Below are 15,941 nucleotides of genomic sequence, written 5' to 3'. Positions count from 1 at the left end.
AGGGTTGCCTTTAGTCCTGACCTAAAAAAGAAAACACACAAAAGTCACTGGTACCAAACATAGTTACAAGACGAGGGAAAGCCAAAATGATGGGGGTTGTGGGAATGATCTTGTACTGCATTTACATCTCTTAAAATAGGAAATGTTTTGCAGCTTAACCTTTTTAGTTATAGTAGAAGCATATTATACTAGTATAATATACTAGTAAATATTGTTTACAACTGAATCATTTATACCATATATACACTGGCACTTTAAGCACAAAGGCAAACTTTAAAAATGATTAGGGACATTTAAAATTAGCCCATAGTATAAAAAGTCCATTGTCTTACATTCTCCAAATTCATTTACCAAAATAGTCTACTTTTCTAAGATAAAGGCCAGGAAAACTACATATGGTACAAGTTTATGACATATATTTACATGGCTCTTTCTTCCTTAGGAACTTAAAACTTTCACTTTATATAACTCCCTACTTAAACAAGCTTGGCAGGGATGAATGAGGCCAGGTCACTGTCAGAATAGCTTGTACAGTGCTATAATACAGAAATGTTCTTTGAAAGCTATTGAATGATATTCAATACCATATCTGTGGAAAAAAAGTTTTGGTGTATCTGTTGACAGATGCATTTCAGAAAACAGGACCACTACGGAATACTGTGCCTCATTCTAATTAAGCCCCAAGTGCCCATTACACAGTCACAACTGTACAACTTAGTAAAATGCAATTATTAAGAAAAATTCACATTTTCTTCTGGCAGTGCGTTAGGTTGCTGGTGTGTTACTGGTTTGGGTGTCCTTACAACATTAAACTTAAAATGTCCACCCCTAGATTTCAATCCTTGTATGTCTTAGCTAGATGTTTAGAATTTGATTCACTACAAGTAAATCTACTGACCAAACCCCATGAAGTAAATTACTCCTCCTCCCAATAGACAGCAGAAAAAGTTGATTCCTTTACCATTCCCCAAATCGAAACTTCAGTGGTCTCACTTAAAAGTGATTCAGTTGAGAAAACTCATAAGCACAATTATTTAGTTAAGTTGCACTGATACTATTAATCACAGTGCACACAGCACATAAAATGAATGATAGAGCAGATTATATTTTTACATTGCCAGTTTTACACAGATTAACTCTCTAGTCAATGTTTCAGACTAATTGACCACCATTTATAAACTTAACTAAATTTAAGCATTTAAATTTGTCCTATGCCTTTACTTTAAGGCTTTCAGTTGAAGTATTATCATTTCCTTATCTGAAGGATTTAAATGAATCAGGAACCCAGGGGCTTGGTGGTTGGGGAAGAACACTTTTGACGGTGGCTCACTAAATGTGGCTCCAGCATAATTCTGATTGGCTTGAGACTTAAGAAGAAAGCTGGGACTTGATAAATTAGAGTTCCAATTCAGATTACTTGGAAAATTTTTGTTCCTCCCTTCATTTTGCATGGCCTGCCATGAAGCTGCTGGTGAGTTATAACCGTGTCTTCTTTCTTTCTTCTTAGGAAAATCTTCATCTGGGAATTCTGATGCTTGGTCTTCTGTCTATTGAGCTGATGTTGGTTCTCACTAACATTTCTAGATGGAGGGGCTACAATGTTCTACCTCTCTCCACCATTGATCTTCAGCTTCTTTGTCACTTTTCATGCTGATTTTCAGATTGCAGAATTTTCACTTCCTTGCTGCCAAGCCCAGGATAACAGGTGTTGCTTTCTGACGCACACCTTCCTTTCTCTCAATACATAAGTTTACGTGGGTCAGTCTGTTGGGTTCAGCCTAGGAGCTGAGGCTAACATCACAGTGTCCTCTGCACGTGTGTTTGAGAGAGGTCCGAGTGACTTTTCAACTCGGACTGTGTGATGGATTCCTCCCTTTCCAGGGAGAGATTAGGCACTGATCCAGCACAGCCCACCAGCACCTACAAGAGCTGGTGACCACTCTTTTTTTTTTTTCTTTTATTCATATGTACATACAATGTTTGGGTCATTTCTTCCCCCTTCCCCCCGCCCCCTCTCTTACCTCTCCCACCCCCATCCTCTCCCCGGCCACCACCCCATCGCTACCAGGCAGAAACTATTTTGCCCTTGTTTCTAATTTTGTTGAAGAGAGAGTATAAGCAGTAATAGGAAGGACCAAGGGTTTTTCTAGTTGAGATAAGGATAGCTATACAGGGAGTTGACTTGCATTGCTTTCCTGTACTATATGTTACATTCTAAGTTAATTCTTCTCAAACTAATCTTTTCTCTAGTTCCTGGTCCCCTTCTCCTATTGGCTTCTGTAGCTTTAAAGTATCTGCATTAGTTTCTCTGCACTGAGGGCAACAAATGCTATCTACTTTTTTCGGTGTCTTACCTATCCTCATACCTCCCAAGTGTGCTCTCGCTTTATCATGTGATCAAAGTCCAATCCCCTTGTTGTGTTTGCCCTTGATCTAATGTCAGCATATGAGGGAGAACATGCGATTTTTGGTCTTTTGGGCCAGGCTAACCTCGCTCAGAATGATGTTCTCCAGTTACATCCATTTACTTGTGAATGATAAGGTTTCATTCTTCTTCATGGCCGCATAAAATTCCATTGTGTATAAATACCACATTTTCTTAATCCATTTGTCAGTAGTGGGGCATCTTGGCTGTTTCCATAATTTGGCTATTGTGAATAGTGCTGCAATAAACATGGGTGTGCAGGTGCCTCTGGTGTAACTGTGTCACAGTCTTTTGGGTATATCCCCAAGAGTGGTATTGCTGGATCAAATGGTAGATCTATGTTTAGATTTTTAAGAAGCCTCCAAATTTTTTTCCAGAGTGGTTGTACTAGTTTGTATTCTCACTAGCAGTGTAAAAGGGTTCCTTTTTCCCTGCATCCTTGCCAACACCTGTTGTTAGTGGTGTTACTAATGATGGCTATTCTAACAGGGGTGAGGTGGAATCTTAGTGTGGTTTTAATTTGCATTTCCTTTATGGCTAGAGATGGTGAGCATTTTTTCATGTGTTTTTTGACCATTTGAATTTCTTCTTTTGAGAAAGTTCTGTTTAGTTCACTTGTCCATTTCTTTATTGGTTCATTAATTTTGGGAGAATTCAGTTTTTTGAGTTCCCTGTATATTCTGGTTATCAGTTCTTTGTCTGATGTGTAGCTGGCAAATATTTTCTCTCACTCTGTGGGTGTTCTCTTCAGTTTAGAGACCATTCCTTTTGATGAGCAGAAGCTTTTTAGTTTTATGAAATCCCATTTATCTATGCTATCTCTTAATTGCTGAGCTGCTGGGGTTCCATTGAGAAAGTCCTTGCCTATACCTATTAGTTCCAAAGTATTTCCTACTCTTTCCTGTACCAACTTTAGAGTTTGGGGTCTGATATTAAGATCCTTGATCCATTTTGAGTTAATATTGGTATAGGGTGATAAACATGGATCTAATGTCAGTTTTTTGCAGACTACTAACCAGTTTTCCCCAGCAGTTTTTGTTGAGGAGGCTGTATTTTCTCCATCATATATTTTTAGTGCTTTTGTCAAAGACAAGTTGGTTATAGTTGCGTGGCTTCATATCTGGGGCCTCTATTCTGTTCTACTGGTCTTCAAGTCTGTTTTTGTGCCAGTACCATGCTGTTTTTATTGCTATTGGTTTGTAATATAGTTTGAAGTCGGGTATTGTGATACCCCCAGCATTGTTCTTTTTACTGAGTATTGCCTTGATTATTTGTGGCAAGATGGAGCAATAAAAGTCTTCCATGATAAGCAGAAACTAAAGCAATATATGCCCACAAAGCCACCACTACAAAAGATTCTTCAAGGGATTCTGCACACAGAAAGTGAAACCCAACATAACCATAAAAGGCAGGCAGTACCAAACTACAGGAAAAGAAAAAGCAAGAAAGTAAAGAGTAACATCAATTTAGCTACACACAATCAAACCCTCAAACATTAATGCAGAGAAGCTAAAGCAGATACCTTAAAAGCAACTGATGCCAATAGGAAAAGGGGACCAGGAACTATAGAAAAGGTGAGATCAAAAAGAATTAACCTAGAAGGTAACACCCACGCACAGGAAATCAATGTGAGTCAATGCCCTGTATAGCTATCCTTATCTCAACCAGCAAAAACCCTTGTTCCTTCCTATTATTGCTTATACTCTCTCTACAACAAAGTTAGAAATAAGGGCAAAATAGTTTCTGCTGGGAATTAAGGGGGTGGGGGGGAGCGGGAGGGGGCAGAATGGGGGGTAAGGGAGGGGGTGGGGGCAGGAGGGAGAAATGACCCAAGCCTTGTATGTACATATGAATAATAAAACAATAAAAAAAAACCAAACCCTCAAACAACTATGACAGGAATCACCACATACCTATCAACACTAACACTTAATGTTATCAGACTTAATTCCACCATCAAAAGGCACTCTCTGACAAACTAGATTAAAAAGGAAGATCCAACAATTTGTTGCTTACAGGACACCCATCTCACTGACAGAAATAAGCATAGGCTTAGGATGAAAGGCTGGAAGAAGATTTACCAAGGCAATGGCCCTGCAAATCAGGCAGGAGTAGCAATACTTATCTCTGACAAAGTAGACTTCAAACCTACATTGAACAAATGAGATAAAGGACATTCCATAGTAATAAAAGGGGAACTAGACCAAAAGGAAATAACAATTATCAACCTATATGCACCCAATGTCAAAACACCCAATTTCATCAAACATACTCTGAAGGACCTAAAAGCATATATTAACTCCAACACAGTAGTCGTGGGAGACTTTAACACCCCACTATCATCAATAGATAGGTCATCCAAACAAAAAACCAATAAAGGCATCCTAGATCTAAAACACACAGATCAAATGGACCTAGTTGATGTTTACAGAACATTTTATCTAACTTCTACACAATATACATTCTTCTCAGCAGCCCATGGAACCTTCTCCAAAATAGATCATATCTTAGGGCACAAAGCAAGTCTCAGCAAATATAAGAAAATAGAAATTATACCATACATTCTATCTGATCACAATGCAATAAAACTAGAACTCAACAACAAAAATAAAGACAAAAAACATGCAAACAGCTAGAACTGAATAACTCATTGCTTAATGAATAATGGGTCATTGATGAAATAAAAAAGGAAATTAAAAGGTTCCTGGAAGTCAGTGAAAATGAAAACATAACCTACCAGAACCTATGGGACACAACAAAGGCAGTCCTGAGAGGAAAGTTTATAGCTATGAGTGCATGTATTAAAAAGACTGAAAGATCTCAAATCAATGACCTAATGATACATCTCAAATTCCTAGAAAAACAAGAACAAGTGAATCCTAAAACAAGCAGGAGAGAAATAATAAAAATAAAAGCTGAAATCAATGAAATAGAAACCAAAAAAACTATACAAAGAATTAATGAAACAAAAAGTTGGTTCTTTGAAAAACTAAACAAGATCGATACACCCCTGGCAAACCTGACTAAAATGAGGAGAGAAAAAACCCAAATTAGTAGAATCAGGAATGCAAAAGGGGAGATAACAACAAACACCATGGAAGTCCAGGAAATCATCAGAGACTACTTTGAGAACCTATATTCAAATAAATTTGAAAATCTTAAAGAAATGGACAGATTTCTAGATACATATGATCATCCAAAACTGAACCAAGAGGAAATTAATCACCTGAGTAGATCTAAACACAAAGTGAAATTGAAGCAGCAATCAAGAGTCTCCCCAAAAAGAAAAGTCCAGGACCTGATGGATTCTCTGCTGAATTCTATCAGACCTTTAAGAAAGAACTAATACCAACCCTCCTTAAACTGTTCCATGAAATAGAAAGGGAAGGAAAACTGCCTAACACATTTTATGAAGCCAGTATTACACTTATCCCAAAATCAGGCAAAGACACCTCCAAAAAGGAGAGCTATAGGCCAATCTCCTTAATGAACATTGACGCAAAAATCCTCAACAAAATAATGGCAAACTGAATTCAAGAACACATCAAAAAGATTATTCACCATGACCAAGTAGTCTTCATCCCAGGAATGCAGGGGTGGTTCAACAGATGAAAATCAATAAATGTAATACACCACATTAACAGAAGCAAAGACGAAAACCACTTGATCATCTCAATAGATGCAGAAAAAGCCTTTGATAAGCTCCAACACCATTTCATGATAAAATCTCTAAGAAAACAAGGAATAGAAGGAAAGTACCTCAACATTATAAAAGCTATATATGACAAACCTATAGCCAACATTATACTTAATGGTGAAAAACTGAAACCATTCCCTCTAAAATCAGGAATGAGACAAGGATGCCCACTATCTCCACTCCTATTCAACATAGTACTGGAATTCCTAGCCAGAGCAAATAGGCAAGAAGAAGGAATAAAAGGAATACAAATAGGTAAAGAAACTGTCAAAATATTCCTATTGCAGATGATATGATCCTATACCTTAAAGACCCAAAAAAACTCTACTCAAAAGCTCCTAGACATCATCAATAGCTTCAGCAAGGTAGCAGGATATAAAATCAACATAGAAAAATCATTACCATGTCTATATACTAATAATGAACAAACTGAAAAAGAATATATGAAAACAATTCCATTTACAATAGCCTCAAAAAAAATCAAATACCTAGGTGTAAACCTAACAAAAGATGTGAAAGATCTCTACAAGGAAAACTATACACTTCTGAAGAAAGAGATTGAGGAAGACTATAGAAAGTGGAGAGATCTCCCATGCTCATGGATTGGTAGAATCAACATAGTAAAAATGTCTATACTCCCAAAAGCAATCTACATGTTTAATGCAATTCCCATGAAAATCCCAATGGTATTCATCAAACAGATTGAAAAATCAACCATTAAATTTATTTGCTGACCACTCTTGCATCTCCCAGCCAACCTCCTCCTGCCTCTATCAACCAAACCTTATACTTTTAAAAGAAATTGAGAGTATTGATGGTGTGGCTAAAATGGTTGAGAGCTTGCCTCACAAGTCCAAGAGCCTGAGTTCAAATCCTAGTATTATAAAAAAAGTATATAACTAAAATAAAAAAAGAAGAAATAATTTTTAAAAATTGCTTTTCAAATTCTACAGAATCCTTTATATCCACCTTCTGCCCAAACACTACAGACTCATGTCTTAAGGATATAGGAATCACTCTGTCACCACCATGGAAAACAGTGCTCCTCACGGTACTGAGCTGGATTTTGCTACTCTATAGCATCCAAGCATTGGTCTTAGAGTGGAGTGAGAGAAAATACTATTTTATAAAATACATCATTTATTGTAAGAAATCCACACATTGATCCTCAGTATTTCTGAGTAATCTGGCAATCATATAAAAAAGGAATTTACAAAGTGGAGTATCTGTTCTATGTTCTTAAAGTTCATAAAAATGACTGGAAGAAAAAACAAAGGGAAGATTTTCATAGATAAATGAACAATTTGGGAACTCATAAGCCATAACAATCATCTCATCTGTAGTTAGAGTTGATTTTCTTTCCTTTTTTTCAAATATCTATTTTCATTCTAGCCATCTTGCACCAGTTTACAGTTTGGATAGTATGTTATCAGGTTATTGGAGTTGGTATACTTGCCTTGTTCTTGATCTTTGTCAGAAAGTATCCATTGTCTGACCATCAAGTGTGGTGCTAGCCTTAGGGTTTGTGGTGAATGGTATTAAGTTGAAGTAATAACCTTTCTGTCCTATTTTGCTGAGAGTCCTTGTCATGAATGTTAGATTTGTCAAATATTTTTTGGCATCAGTTGATAACCATTAACTTTTCATATTATTATGTTGAGTAACACTGATTGATTTTCTATTTCTGAAACAGACATTTCCTGCTGGATTTAATAATGCTTAGAAGTATTGAATAATTATTTTTATACACTATTGATGAGACTCACAAACATTGAGAATTTTCTATCTGTGTTCATGAGATATTAGTCTGTAACTTTATTTTAATTTAAATTAAATTTATTTTAACTGATACATAAAAACATAAAATACTGGGGCTGGCAGAGTGGCTCAAGTGGTAAAGTGCCTGTCTAGAAAGAGTGAGGCCCTGAGTTCAAACCCTACTACCACAAAAAAAAAACCCATAAAATACTAGTGTGGTAACTTGATTTTTCAATATATGTATACCTACTATATGATATTTTAGTCAGTTTAAATATGCATTCATCATTTATAGTGAAAACTTCCAATATTTTCTTTTGTTTCAAAATTAAACTTACTTCTTCATTAGTATGTAAAGCAAATAGTGTACATATTAATGGAGTACTGTTTCCTATTTTTGATTATGTATATATTGTGTGATATTAAGCAGGATAATCATTTAAAAAGAAAAAGAAGAAAAAAAGAAATGGAGAGCAAAGGAGTTGTTAAATACATGGATAAATGTAAATATATAAATAAGTTAATTACTGTATAAGACAGCAATATTGGGTTTTTTTAAGGAGTTTAAAAAAAGAATTTAAATGCACAATGATCACAATGGTACCCAGAGGGAGATACAATTCTGTTACTGTCTAACTTGAGAATTTGATAAATTAATAATGCATGTTTGGTAAACACTAAAAGAATAGTATCTGACTGTATAACTTCCAAATATTAGTGGATTAAATAGAATTAAAAAAAATCCACCCAAACATAAAGTAATATCAGGGAGGAAAAGAATCATAGAAAAAGATGGGACAAATAGTACAACATAAGATGACACGTTCTAAATAAATGCCCTCATTAAACACAATTATTGTCAGACTAGATTTTTAAAAAAATCGGCTATATTCTATTCCAACAAACATATCTATAAGTTCAAAGAAAAGCTGAAAAAAGATATATGAGGAAAACACCTAATTGATGTTCTTCTATTAAAATCAGATAAAATATATTTTCAGGTAAAAATTATTACTAGGAAAAAACCAGGAACATTTTATAATGTTAAATTTTAAATTTCTATATGCTTACTACTATAGCCTCAAAATATACAAAGCAAATATGTTCTGTATTGTTAACTTTGGCTAATGAGATACACATAGAATTTAGTGTGCTGATTTTCCTTAAGAGGAGACTTTATGAACTTTGCTCCTTTCCTTCATGATTTCCTTCTTTTCGTTGGCTGTAACGTGGTCTTGATGGCTGGACATGGGGCTTTCTTGGGAACTTGGGCCTCACACAAGGTGGAGGTGTAGGAGGAACCTGGGTCCCGCAGGACTTTGCAGACCTTAACCACTCACTCCTAAACCATTCAATATAATTGAGGATAATTAATTTCTCTCTTATGTAAGCCACCATTTATGGAGTTTCTGTTTCTCACACCAGAACCTAATCTTAGTTAATACAGAGTGAGTTTACTGAAGCCATGAAAAGCAGACACTTTTGCAAAGGAGTGGGGAAAAAAATCATTACTTTTCTAATCCCATTGTGCTCCTGGGGTATTATTCTAACACTTAGATAATCAACATGACAGAAGAAAAAGCAGTTCCTTCAAATGACAACTGGTGCTATATTGCGTATGGTTTATTCTGTGTTTCTTCTCTCACTTTCATCTGATTAGCCAGTTAGGAAGGAAATAGAAGATTAGAAGATTAATTTGGTTCATTTAAACTTCCTTTCCCCCACCCTACTTCAAGCATTTAATATCCATGGAAATTGCCAAATGGTCCATTTGTGCTTAATATTCTCTGTAGGAAATTTAATTGATTATAAGGAATATCCCTGAAAGAATGCATGCTTTTTAATTTCTGTCCTATAATATCTGATTACAATCTGTTTGTGTTCAATATGGAAAGCCAGTGACCACATTAAATGGTCTTTATGATGCTGACTCTGAAAGCTAGTAGGTTCCGGCACATTTTGATTGGTGCAAATCCATAAAGGAGTGTTTCCAAGGAAATGACGTAGGAACTCTAAGGGCATAGGAGTGTGGGAATGCGATCAGTGAGCTCAGTCAGCGGTCTCCAAACTGAGGTGCAAATAAGATCTTTTCACAGGGCATGTGGGTGTAAATGGTTTATAGGAAATCAATTTCCAGATTCTAGATTCTTTAAAATAAAAAAATAAAAAAATAAAAACTTGCGTATCTAAGAGAGTTCCTGCATAGCAAACATCATCCTGGTTTTCTTGTCCTACCTCCTTTTTAAATAATCATCCTTCTCCCACCTTGCAAGACTTTAAGGAGTATTCCAGCCAATGAAATCCACAAATGATTTCACCATAAACCCTAAGTTATTTGTCCTCTAACAAATAAATAATGTTGAATGGTAAAACTAATTTTCATTGCAAATAATTTATTCATCATTTCATTTTTTGAAAAGGCTGATGCTCTTGGCTTTTATCTCTTTAATAGTATTGCAAAGTTGGAGGGGAAAGTACTACTAGTCAACCAAAGAATGCTTCTTTTCTCAAAAATAAGAAATACTCTCCCTTCGCCATGCTCTCCTTTGGTGTGGACACATGATTTACGAGGCATCTGGAAGCCATTCTTTTAAGACTTTTTCAGTGTTTCCTTTGGTGTTATTGGGAGACATCACCCGGATATTATTAATCCTCAGTTTGTTTTTCCAAAATATCAAGTCTCACATTAAATCCTTTATTCTCCATGAGGATTTCTGGAGTAATCACCTCTTGGCTAGACTACACATTTTCTGTATCAAATAACTTCCTCTACACTCCACTGCATTGTGCTCTGAGTTTGTACTTTCAAAAGTTCAGAATAAGTGTGTCTTGACATAAAATGGGTTTCAAAATTTTTTATGATATTCTTTATTTTTATTTATTTAAATAGAGCTTATAATAAATCAGGGAGAGTTTGAATACAATGATTTATATGATTTTTTTATTTTAAAATAGCTTCATTAATAAAGAAGCAAATATGACCCATTAATTCTGCTATTCATGCTACAGGAAGAAATATAATGGGAATGGTAACCAAAATTAGAATCCATTTGATGAATGGTGAATGATATGATGAAGAAGTGTTTTGGCAGATTGAATTATTAGTTCCAATTACTTTTTCATTCTTTTGCAGTGGTATTGTCTATCTTCACCTTTACCTGGGCTTCATGGTAGGCAAACAATCCCCCACTCTGATATTCAGCCTTCTGTTACTATAACAGAGATAATTAATCTGAGATAATTAAATTTAAAAGAGGAAAGGTTTGTTTTGCCTCACAGTTTTAAAGGTTTCAGTCCATGGTGGGTTGACCCCATTGAGTTTTGTGAGACAACACATCATAGTGGTAGAATATGGTAACAGAAGCTCTTTCAGTTCGTGTCTGGGAGTGAGAAAGAGAGGAAAAGACCAGGATCCCACAATCCTCTTCAACAACATGTCCCCAGACAGTTTGTTCATGGGTAGCTGCGCCCTATATTCTTTCCTCAGTAGAATGGTTTATAACTATGTCCTCAACATGGCTGTGAGCACAGAACTGAGATAATGTACCCATTCAATGCTCAAATCTCCTCACCGCCTCTGGTCATCTTCTTTGCACTACTAATGTATTTTACACCTCCAGGCCCCATCTCTTAAAAGTTACACCACCTCCCAAGAGTGCCAAGCTGGGACCAAGCTTTTAACATGTGATCTTTTAGAGACATTTAAGATCAAACCTACATAGAGGAAGGGATGATAAAGGAGAGTGATGGAGGGAGTGAATTCAACTATGATATACTGTAAGAACTTTTGTAAATGCCACAGTGTACCCCCAGTACAATAATAATATTATTAAAATGTAATAAAAAAATTAACCATCACAAAGAAGACCCAACCTATACATTTAAAGATCAAGATATTGAAATTTTTAGGTGAGAACACTATTTATGGATGTTCTTCTGAGGCTATGCAAAACTAAAATTATTATCATAGATAAGGTATCTGAATCCATTACAGGTTGTAAAACATTCCACTTCTTTAGGGATTGAATCTAATATTATATTCCTACCACTTTATGGATTATATATAATGTTCATATATAGAGAGAGAGTTGATAGTTTTGAAAACTGAATGTATTTTAAAGACCATATACTTAGAACATTTCTTATAGTTATCATTATGCATTATACATAATTCTAATAAAATAGTGTTTGCTTCAATAAGGAAAAATCCAAGCTACAGCTTTTGCCCCTTGGCTCTGGGCTTGGCTATATGACTTATTCTGACGAATGGTATGTCAGTGGGGATGTTGCAGTTGGAGACTTGGAATGCCTATGGAAATGATCCAAGTGACAAAAACATGCTGAAGGTAGCCATTGTCCCTCAATGTAGGGTCCAGAAAGAGGCATGTGGAGCAGATCCATAGCCTGGAACTAAGCCCACAAGACACATGGCTTAAAGCAGAGCCATTTAGGTGAAGTTTAGATTAGCCAAACTACAACTGAAACCACAAATGACCCACAGATCTCAAATATGAGTATAAATGCATGTATGCTACTGAGTTGACCTCCTTTGATGGTCTGTGTTCATCAGAACTGAATTTACTTAAGGCTTTGTGATGATTGGCCAGACCTAGACTGGAGAACAAAAGTTGTACAAAGTGATTGGCCCTAGTTATCTGTGAGAAGCTGACTTTCTCCTGGATGCTCTTTTCTTAAAATTGATAGTGTTGAGGAGCAACTCTTACCATTGTCTTTAGTAATTTTCAAACACTTCTATATTTCTCAACAACATGCTTAAACTGCTATTGCTTAATTTTTCTTTTTTAGAGACTGTTGGCTTCTCACTTTGAAAGAAGAGGATGTAATTGTGTAACCATTACTCCTTCCCCACTCTTAACCACACACTTCCACTCTTCTAGGATCCATTTACTCTTGTCCCTTGGTATCTGTGGGGGTTGGCTTGAGAACTATCTTAGATACCAAAATCAAGTATGTTCAAGTCCTTACATGAAGTGGCATAGTATTTGCAGAGATCCTATGTGCACTCTCTTATGTACTTTTAAATCATCTCCAGATTACTTGTAATCCCTAATAATCCCTAGCACGAAGTAAATTCTGTGTAAATAGTTGATATATGGTATTGTTTGGGGGTAAAATGATAAGAAAAAGTCTGTACATGTTCAGTAAAGAAGTAATTTTTTTCAAGAACTTCTGGTCCACACAGTTAAATCCATGGATGTGGAACTCACAGAAAAGAAAGGATAACTACATTTGCTTTCAGGCTGGTCACTCTCAGATCTTCTGCCTGGAGCTGTAAGCCAGGTTACCAATGCAAGGAAGGTAGTCAGAAGATGATGAGGGGACTAAACATTTAGTGCTCTCAACTATGCCTTGAGGCCCTAATTATGAAACTTCCTGTTGTGGTAAAGGGTGTAGGGTCCAAATATTCATGAATACTAAACTGTCTTCTTGTTTTCAGCTCACTTGTTCCTTGGCCTTCACAGATTCCTCCAACTTCTGAATCTGTCCAGGGTCTGTGATTTACAAATGTTTTAATTTTGTTGGCTGTGACTCCTTTAAACTATTCAGTTTCAGCCTTCTCCTCTCTGCTAAGCCACTTCAACTTTTGTGCTTTCTGTTACCCATGTTTTATTGACATGGTTTGCCTATTTCAGCTTCCTCCTCATTTCCTTGCTCCATTGCTTTTAGTGGACCATGAGGACGTGCACGAGCCCATATTTGACTGGAAGTCCAGTGATGTAATATGTAGGCTTAAAATACCACTGATCTTATAGACAGCCTTCATCATTTCTAGGAGCATTGGTCTGATTGTAAAGCGAATATCCTCCTAGGTTTCATTTAGCTGGCACTGAAGCTCATGCTATGCTTACCCTGGCCCCAAAATTTTGATTTGAGATTCCAGTCATTTTGATTATTTTCTTGTTCAAGTGTTCTAGTCAAAAGGCCAACCAACAGCAATACATGTAAACACTAGATAGGGATCAGAGAAAACACCTTTTCTCCAGGAACATGCATCAAGTCAAAATATTTAAAGCATTTCTGTAATTTTATTTTAGAGGCAAAATAATTTTGTTTGATATATATATATATGTTATTATACTTTGATATTTTATACGTGGTCTAATTTTAATTAATGTATACAATTTAATTTCCTAATATGTTCTACATCTGTTGTTTCTTACACTATCTTAATTTTTCTTACTATAGAAACAGGCTCATTGTAACATGACAAAAGATAGAAAGGTGTTTAATTGTAAAAATTAATATTTCTTCATTATCCATCACTTTCTAAGGCAGCATATGTTATTGATTAACTAGCCACAATTTGAATACATACCAAAGAAATCAGATGTTAGAATTGTTTCACTAGTTTAGGACACAATAGAACATTCACTCCACAGTGAGGAGCAAGGCTGAGATATAAATCTGTAAAAACTCAAACTGGAAAGTCAATTACTTGACTCACCCACACTAAAGTCGGAGAAGAGCAATGAGTGGATTTCCAGGGAGGAGCTCTTTGGAGAGAGCCGTGCTGCTCATCTTCCCTCTCCTCACCACCCTCCTGCTCCCAACCTCAATCTAGAGAGGAAGCAACAAGAGAGACTTAATAAAGGGCACCATTCAGAGAGCAAAATACACAGTTGGGGAGGACACAAGCACAAGTGTGTGACCCCCCTAAGAAGTCCAGGAATGAGAGACAGGTTGAGTATAGCAGTTTTGGTAGCAAAGTGCAGGAAATCTTCCATAGTGCTGGGGTTGACCTGGACTTAACAGAGTTTTCTGGTAAAATAATATGAGTGCTTCACACAAGCCAAATTTAGATCATGGGCATGGGGGGAATATGCTGGTGGATAGAGTGGAGAGTAGGAAGTGGCAGTTGTAGGACCCCAGCAGACAACAGATGTAGCCAGATTCTCAAGACCAAGGCCAGAATAGAGTAGCTTGTTTGGGGATGGATAGAAACAAAAGGGGCGAGGTACTAATGAGGCAGTGTTCTTGAGAAGCCAAGAAAAATGTCAACAAAAGAAAGAACCACTCTAGGCTTTACACAGAGAATGCAAGGCTAGTTTATATTAGGGCAAAAAAATGAAGGTTGTTTGTCCTTTTCCTTTTTCTCCCTTACCTGTCCTTTCTTACCTGAAGGATTAGAATGCAATTACAGGAAGGGATTAGAAAAACAAACTAGAGAGAAGTAACTGATGACACATTCTAAATGTGCCTACTCCTTGGCTGGCATGTTGGCTGGTCTGGGACGCTTGCCTGGTGGGATGACCACACCCTCTATTTCTGCAGGTCAGAGCTCTTAGCTATCTTACCCTGGTTAGGCATGGAAGAGCAGGCCAAGAGAACCCCTGGGCCCCAAGTCCTAACCATCTTCCGTCCTGGTAGTAGTACCCTAGCTCTCATGTAATCATAATAAATCAATGACTTGACTGACATAGTAACTTTCTCTCTCTCTCCTCCTGCTGGTTTACTAGTATAAGGAGCCCAAGGTAGCCAGGTGGTAGTCACAGCTTCAAGTTCAATAGAATACTCACTGTATTTCCTAATGGAAATAGATCTCTAATTTGTTGTACCTCAAGTCTATGGGACTAGGAAACCCAAATTTCATAAACAGGTCATCAAGAGTGAAAGGTTAACTCTTTGATCTGCATACCCATGAATTCTAGATACCAAGAACAGTACTACACGGATGTCACACATCAACTGTTAGGTTCAAGCATGTGCCACATCTTGGAGACTGGACACCCAAAACTGGAAGGTGCTGTGCCACACTGCTAGCTTAGTTGAGCCTTCAACAGGTCATTCTGCTATCCTATCAGGATGGCTGTCTCTGGATAACATGGTTCATGGTAAGATTGGAGGATCTCATAGTCATGAGCCTCTTAATAAATTGATGTTGTTCTAAATGACTTCCTACCTTGAGATAATCATGAAGGTATGGAATATCATGTTGGTGGTGGTATGGGCAAAAGAACCGTAGGCAAGGAAAACAAACCCATATTTGGAATATATATTGCTACTAATAAGGAGGAATTGCTTTCCACCTCCAAGATGAAA

The 15,941-nt window shown here is 36.6% G+C and overlaps 1 pseudogene; it reads right to left on the bottom strand.

The window, feature by feature from the left end:
* Nucleotides 1-1,217: 1,217 nt before the first annotated feature.
* On the bottom strand, nucleotides 1,218-11,507 carry LOC109698855 (proline-rich nuclear receptor coactivator 2-like; annotated as a pseudogene).
* Between the last annotated feature and the right edge of the window lie 4,434 nt (nucleotides 11,508-15,941).

The sequence above is a fragment of the Castor canadensis genome, chromosome 15, assembly GCF_047511655.1.
Source record: "Castor canadensis chromosome 15, mCasCan1.hap1v2, whole genome shotgun sequence".
Taxonomy (NCBI): Eukaryota; Metazoa; Chordata; class Mammalia; order Rodentia; family Castoridae; genus Castor; species Castor canadensis.
Note: the sequence above shows the minus strand (reverse complement) of the source record. Positions and strands in the feature narration are given on the sequence as shown.